General features: G+C 35.2%; 2 pseudogenes; both read left to right on the top strand.

Annotated features, from left to right (window-relative positions):
- Positions 1 to 522: 522 nt before the first annotated feature.
- Positions 523 to 1,940, top strand: LOC102895623 (annotated as a pseudogene).
- A 5,795-nt stretch (positions 1,941 to 7,735) lies between these two features.
- Positions 7,736 to 7,854, top strand: LOC112472446 (annotated as a pseudogene).
- The last annotated feature ends 213 nt before the right edge of the window (positions 7,855 to 8,067 follow it).

The raw sequence follows: 8,067 nt of genomic DNA, 5'->3' as shown, positions 1-8,067 counted from the left end.
AAAGGAAGGGGATGGAAAAAGATATTGCTTTGATGGACCTACAAGATATTTAAGTCAGACAGAGAAAGATAAACACTATATGATTTCAGTTATATGTGGAATTTAAGGAATAGAAAGAACAAACTAATCAAAAACAGACTCACAAATATAGTGGACAATTTGGTGCCGGACAGAGGGGAGTGGGGTTAAGGGGCTGGGAGAATGGGATCAAGAGCTAAAGAAGTACAAATTAGCTGTTGGATGGTCACGGGGATGGGGAGTATAGCATAGGAAATGCAGTTAGCGTTAATACTTTGGCTAGGTGGAGGGTCAGGGGAGGGAAGGTGCAAATGGGGGGATCGTTTTATGAACTATATAGATGTCCAACCAATGCACTGTATACTTGAAACTAAATAAAAAGTAATTTTAAAAAAATGAACCTCGAAGTTCTCTTACAGCGACCATCTAAGAGTTGCACTGTCATAAGCAACAAACTCTGATCTTCCTCTTAGCCATTGGCTCAGCAGCCACAGAGCAACAACCATGTATGAGTGCATCTCCATTCACATTAGCCAGGCTGGTGTCCAAATTGGCAATGCCTGCTGGGGCTCTACTGCCTAGAACATGGCACCCAGTCTGATGGCCAGATGCCAAGTGACAAGACTATTGCGGGAGGAGATGACTCCTTCAACTTCTTCAGCGAGACAGGTACTGGCCCAAGGTAGTGCTTGTAGACCTGAAACCCACAGTCATTTGTGAAGTTCCAACTGGCACTTCACCCAGAGCAGCTCATCACAGGCAAGGAAGATGCGGCCAATAATTATGCTCGCGGTCACTAATCATTGGCAAAGAGATCACTGACCTTGCTTGGACCAAATTCAGAAGCTGGCTGACCAGTCTTCAGGGCTTCTTGGTTTACCACAGCTTTGGTGAGAGAACTGGTTCTGGGTTCACGTCCTTGCTGATGGCAGGTCTCTCTGTCGATTATGGCAAGAAGTCCAAGCTGGAGTTCTCTGTTTACTCAGCCCCTCAGGCTTCCATAGCTGTAGTTGAGCCCTATAGCTCCTCATCTCCCACACCATCCTCATCTCCCACACCACCCTGGAGCACTCATGGTTGACAGTGAGGCCATCTATGACACCTGTTGTAGAAACTTCGATATTGAGCACTTAACCTACACTAACCTGAATAGATTGATAGGTCCAATTGTGTCCTCTATCACTGCTTCCCTAAGATTTGATCTGACAGAATTCCAGACCAGCCTGGTGCCCTATCCCCGCATCTACTTCCCCCTGGCCACCTATGCCCCTGTCATCTCTGCTGGAAAAGCCTACTATGAACAGCTTTCTGAAGCAGAGATCACCAATGTGTGCTTTGAGCCAGTCAACTAGATGGTGAAATGTGACCCTCACCATGGTAAATACATGGCTTGCTGCCTGTTGTACCATGAGGACATGGTTCCCAAAGATGTCAATGCTGCCATTGCCATTATCAAGACCAAGCTCAGCATCCAGTTTGTGGACTGGTGCCCCACTGGCTTCGACTTGGCATTAATTACTAGCCTCCCACTGTGGTGCCTGGTGGAGACCTGGCGACAGTACAGCAAGCTATATGCATGCTGAGCAACACCACAGCTACTGCTGAGGCCTGGGCTCAACTGGACCACAAGTTTGACCTGATATATGCCAAGCGTGCCTTTGTTCACTGGTATGTGAATGGGGGCATGGAGGAAGGAGAGTTTTCTGAGGCCCATGAGGACATGACTGCCCTTGAGAAGGATTATGAGGAGGTCGGTGTGGATTCTATTGAAGGAGAAGGTGAGGAAGAAGGAGAGGAATACCAAAGTTAAAATGTCACAAAGATGATGCTTTTACAGAGAAGCTTATTCTGTTTTAAACATTGAAAAGTTGTGATCTAATCAGTTAATTTGAATGTAGCAGTGTATACTCTCATATACGATTATTGGCTTAATGCTTTAAAACATAATGTTTTGTTACAGACCCAACCTGTCCATTTCTCTGATGGGTTTGAATAAAGTATTCCCTTAAAGTATTGTTTTAAATGAAAAAAAAAGAAGTTCGACTTAAACTTCACATCTTATGAAAAAATACTAAAAATGGATTATAAACTTAAATGTAAAACTACAAAACTTATAGAAAAGAACGTAAGAGAAAATCTTTGAGACCCCCAAACAGGTAAAGAGTTCTTAAACTTGACATCAAAAGCATAATTCATAAGAGAAAAAAAATAGGTAAATTGGACCTCATCAAAGTAAAAAATTTTTGCTCTGCAAAAAGCCCTATTCAAAAGATGAACAGACAAATTACAGATTTGAAGAAAGTATCTTCAAATTCTTTATCAGCCAAAAGCATTTTATCTAGAATATGTAAATAACCTTCAAAACTCACACAAAAAATAATCCAATTAGAAAACTGGATATTGACACAAAAAAGACATTCGCAGACATTTCACAAAATAGTATATGAGTGGCAAATAAACACATGAAAAGATTTGTTAGCCATTAGAGAAAGGCAAATTAAAATTATCATGAGATATCATTACACACGTATGAGAATGACAAAAATTAAAAATAGCAATAATAATAAGTGCTGGCAAGGATGCAGAGAAACTGGATCACTCACATATTGCTGGTGGAAATGTAAAATATTACAGTCTCTCTGGAAAATAGCCCAGCAACTCTTGTCATTTTAAAATGGACTAACCATATAACCTAGCAACCCACTCTTGGGTATTCATCCCAGAGAAATGTCTTATTTCCACATAAGAACTTGTACATGAATGTTTATACCAGTTTTATTCTTAATAGCCAAAAACTGTAAACTATCCAAATTTTCTTTAATGAGTGAATGATGAAACAAACTACGGTGGGTCCACACCATGGAACACTACTCAGCAATGAAAAAGGAACAAACTATTGATACAAACAACATCTTAGAGGAACCTCAAGGACATTATGCTGAATGAAAAAAGCCAGCCTCAAAAAGATACATGCTGGATGATTCCATGTATTTAACATTTGTGAAATAACATAATGAAAAAGATAGTAGAATATTGGTTGCCAGGGGTTAGGAGTAAGGATGGGAGGAGAAGATGGGTGTGGCTATAAAATGGTGACAGGAAGAAATCTTGTGGTGATGGGTATAGCTGAATATTTTGATTGTGGTAATGATTATCCAAAGCTCCACATGTGATAAAATAGCATAAGGACACACACACATGCACACACACACACACTCACACATATGAGTAACTGACAAAATTTAAATAAGCTCTATAGATTGTATCAATGTCAATTTTCTGACTTTGATGCTTTACTACAGTTGTGCAAGATATTAACATCGGAGGAAGTTGGAAGAAGAGTGCACAAGATTCTTCTGTACGTTTCTTTGCAAACTTCTATGAATCTATAATTATTTCAAAATAAAGAGTTAAAAAGAGCTGTTTTGAACATTTAAAAAATATTATTTATTTATGATAAATAAGTGTACTAGATATACTGAAAAGACTTTTATACTTGTTAAACTGCCTAAAAGTAAAACCCACTTTCTTCTCTTCCCTTTTATTGAAAATCTTTTAACAAAATTATTTTTGACAATTAGAGCTAGTATGGACAAAACAAGCCAGTGAGAAGTATACTTATATGGTTGCCACTGTCCATAAATGAGCTGGACTTTCTACCATTTTAGGAAAAGAAGAGCAATAAGCTGGGCATGAAAATGTATCTTCTAGCTTTAAAATTTTTCCTGTATGTATTGCAGATTGCTTAGATCTGAATATCTTTCTTTCTTTCTTTCTTTCTTTCTTTCTTTCTTTCTTTCTTTCTTTCTTTCTTTCTTTCTTTCTTTCTTTCTTTCTTTCTTTCTTTCTTTCTTTCATGACCTTTAAAAGAACACAGATGTTGCAAAATTGTAAACAGTATAGAATTGTTTTAAAAAAGAAAGTGAATTCTCTTGCCTATAAATTAAAATAGATCCTGATAAAAATACAAAGAGGATTGGTTTTATTTTTGGAGAAGTAGATAAACTAATTATAAAGTTCATACAGAAAAATGAGTGTGGTGACTTTAAAATATGTCAACAAATTTTTTAAGTGGTGGGGCTTAATTTTGCTCTCCTTGAGTGTGGCTAGACTTACTTCTAATGAATATGATAAAGTGATAGTGTGTTGTTTCTGAGACTGTCATAAAAGTTATATAGCCTCTTCCTTGTTTCTCTATCCTGGATCACTTGCTCAGGAGGAAGTCAGCTCCAACACTGTGATGATACTCAAAAGTTCTGTGGAGAGGTCCATATGGTAAAGAACTGAGGCATTCTGCCAACAGCCAGTGAGGAAGTGAGGTCTTTTGCCAAAGCCCACATGGCAGTAGATCCTCTCGCCCCAGTCAAGATGTCAGATAACTCCAGCCTCAGCTGATATCTTGACTACAATCTGATGAGAGACCCTGCACCAGGAATACCCTACTAAGCCACTCCCTAACTCCTCATCCACGAAAATGTTGAGATAGTAACCAAGTTTTTGAGGTAATCTATTATACAGCAATAGATAACTAATATAATGAATAAGCATAATAGCCATGAAATCATAAAAGAAAGAAAATGAAGGAGGATTAATGTGATCATAGAGTAAAACATATTCTAAAGCTTCAGTAATTAAAACAATATGTTACTGATATATGAATAGGCATACAGATCAGAGAAACATAATACAAAGTTTATAAATACACATATCTATGTGAAAATTCAGTATATGGTAAAGGGAACATTTCGAATCAATGGGAGAATAAATAGATTATTCAATAAATGGCATTGTAACAACTGAAAAACCATTTGGTAAAGTAAGTTGGATCCATGCCTTATACTTTATACAAAAAAAGAATTACAGCTAGATCTATACTTAAATATTAAATATTTTTTTAAAAAGATGAAAATTGTTCATGGGAGAACTTTCTAAAAAAATCTCTGAGTAAAAAATAAAAAAAGCCTGAAAAGATAAGACTGATCGATTTGATCACACACACACACTTTCTGCATGCAAAAACATTATGAACAAAGACAAATAACAAACTGAGAAAAATATTTGCTGCTAATACCACAGATAAACCACTTATCTTCCCATAAATCAATGAGAAAAACCACAACTCTATAAAAAAATGAGTAACAGACAAATGTCAAAGAAGAAAATATACATGGCTTTTAAAAGATGCTTAGTGACACTCAATATAATAAATGTGAATTAAAACTATAGAGTGATACCACTTTTGATCTATCAGATTGGTAAAGAAGAAAAGGCTTGATGAAACCCTATGCTGGCAAAGGTATGGAGAAACAGACACTTTGTGCATTGTTAGTGGGAGAGTGAATTAGTGTAATCTCTTCAAGATCATTTTGACCATTTCGTTATTTGTCCAAACTACAGATTTACACGGCACATCTATTTCTAGGGTTTTAGCTCGTAAATATAAGCTCACATGTACAAAATGATACATGTATAAAGTTACTCTCTGCAGCATTGATTAATGATTAACAGCAAAAGATTAGGAAGAGCTTAAAGGCATTTAAAAGAAATTGGTTAAATAAATTATGTCGCACACATTCAATGAGATAACATGTAGTCATAAAAAAGGTTAAGAAAATTACACACAGATATGGTATATCTGCAAGATATATTGAAACATTAAAAAGCAATATGCAGAGGCTCAATACTGTGGGAGGGGAAATAGTTGCTAAACAAGTAAACAGTCAAATAATAATAATGAGGTGGGGGCCAGTACCCAGAGTTGCTACAATATATTATCAAAAATGTCCAATTTTCAACAAATATTTGCAAATATATTACACAGTACAAAGGAAGTGAGTGGTAGCAAAGCTGTACTGAGCTAAGAAAATGACTACATATGGTAAAGTAATATTATTGTTATAATATTGTGCTGTTAGGTTTGTAACAATAATATTGTGCTGTTAGGTTTGTAACAATAATAGATGTAATATGCATAGCAATAATACCACAAAAAGGGAGAAAATAATAGAACTATTTAGGACTCACATTTCTCTATATCACTGGAATTAAGGTAGTATAAATCAGAAGCTGATTTCAATAAATTAAGATATATAAGGTAAAAACTAGAGCAAATACAAAAAATCTAAAAATAGTGAAAAACATTTAAAGAAATTAAAATACATTAGAAACATTCACTTAATTCAAAAGAAAACAGTAAAAGAAGAATAGTAGAACAAAAAAGACATGGACATATAGAAAACAAAAAGTATCATGGCAGATGTAAATCCAGCTATATCAATAATAACATTAAATGTGAATGGGTAAGAGAAGAAATAATACCAATGCTTGACAAACTCTACCAAAAGATAGAAGAAGAAGAAACAGTTCCTAACCCATTTTATGAAGCCAGTATTACCCTGATACCAAAACCTGATAACGACATCACAAGAAAGCAACAGACCAATATTACTTCTCAATATGGATGCAAAAGTCCTTAACAAAATACTAGCAACTTGAATGGAACAATACATAAAAAGAACTATACATCATGACCTAACAGAATTTACTCAAGTGCTAAGTTGGTTTAACATCTGAAAAATCAATGTAATATATCACATTAGTAGGATAAAAAGCAGAAATCACACCATTTTCTCAATAGATGCAGAAAAAGCATTTGAAAAAACCAACACCTTTTCATGATGAAAATATTCAACAAACTAGGATTAGTAGGGAATGTCTTCAATCTGATAAAGAATTTCTATAAAAAACCTACAGATAACATCATACTTAATGATGAAAGACTGGATCTTTTCCCTTAAGATCAAGAACAATACAAATATGTCCACTCTCACTATTTCTGTTCAACATCATACTGAAGGCCCTAGCCAAGACAATTAGGCAAGAGAAAGAAATAAAAGGTTAGATTAGAAAGGAAAAAGTAAAACTATCTGTATTCACAGATGACCTGATCTTGTATACAGAAAATCCTAAGGCATCCAACTAAAAAAAAGGGGGGGGGGGCGGTTAGAACTAATAAACAATTTCAAAAAGGCTGCAGGATACAGGATCAATATATAAAAATCAACTGTATTTCTATACACTTGCAATGAACAACCCAAAAATGAAATTAAAAAAAAAAATTTCCTTTATAATGGCATTAAAAAAAGAACAAGATACTTAATTTACCCAAAAAGTGCAAAACTTATACTTGCGAAAGTGAAAACCATAAACTGTTGTTGAAAGAAGCTAAAAAAGATCAAAATCTTTAATTAGAAAAACATCACATATTCATAGATCAGGAGACTTATCGTTGCTAAGACAGCAACATTCTTCAAGCTGATCTACAGATTTAACAAAATCCCTAACAGAATCCCAGCTAACTTCTTTGTAGAAATTGACAAGCTGGTCCTAAAATTCACATGGAATTGCAAGGGACCCATAATAGCCAAACAATCTTGAAAAAGAAGAACAAAATTAAGATTCACGTTCCTCAGTTTCAAAACTTACTACGAAGCAACAGTCATCAAGACAGTGTGGTGGTACCAGCTAGGATGGCAAGAATAAAAAAGACATAATAATAACAAGCATTGTTTTGTAGTAAGGGTGAGGATGTGGAAAACTGGAACCCTCATATATTGCTATCAGGAATGTAAAATGGTTTACAATCATTTTGGAAAATAGTCTAGCAGTTCCTTAAAAGGTTAAACATAGAACTATCTTGTAATAATCAAAAAGTGGTGTCTACGGTCATGCTACCCTGAACAAGCCCAATCCTGGCTGATCTCAGAAGCTAAGCAGAGTAGGGCCTGGTTAGTACTTGGATGGGAGATCACCTAGGAAGACCAGGTGCTGTAGGCATAAAAAATAAAAAAATAAAGGATTGTAAGCTGACAAGGTCCTTGCAATCTGTGAGGTCAACCAAGTGTTGCCTCGCCTAAAAAATAAAAATAAATAAAAAATAAAATAAATAAAATAAAATAAAAAGTGAAAACAACTCAAATATCTATGAACTCATAGATAAATAAATGTGGTACATGCATTTAATGGAATGGAATATTATTCAGCCATAAA

The sequence above is a fragment of the Pteropus alecto genome, unplaced genomic scaffold (genome assembly GCF_000325575.1).
Source record: "Pteropus alecto unplaced genomic scaffold, ASM32557v1 scaffold76, whole genome shotgun sequence".
NCBI classification, from domain to species: domain Eukaryota; kingdom Metazoa; phylum Chordata; class Mammalia; order Chiroptera; family Pteropodidae; genus Pteropus; species Pteropus alecto.
This window is presented reverse-complemented; position numbering and strand designations above follow the sequence as displayed.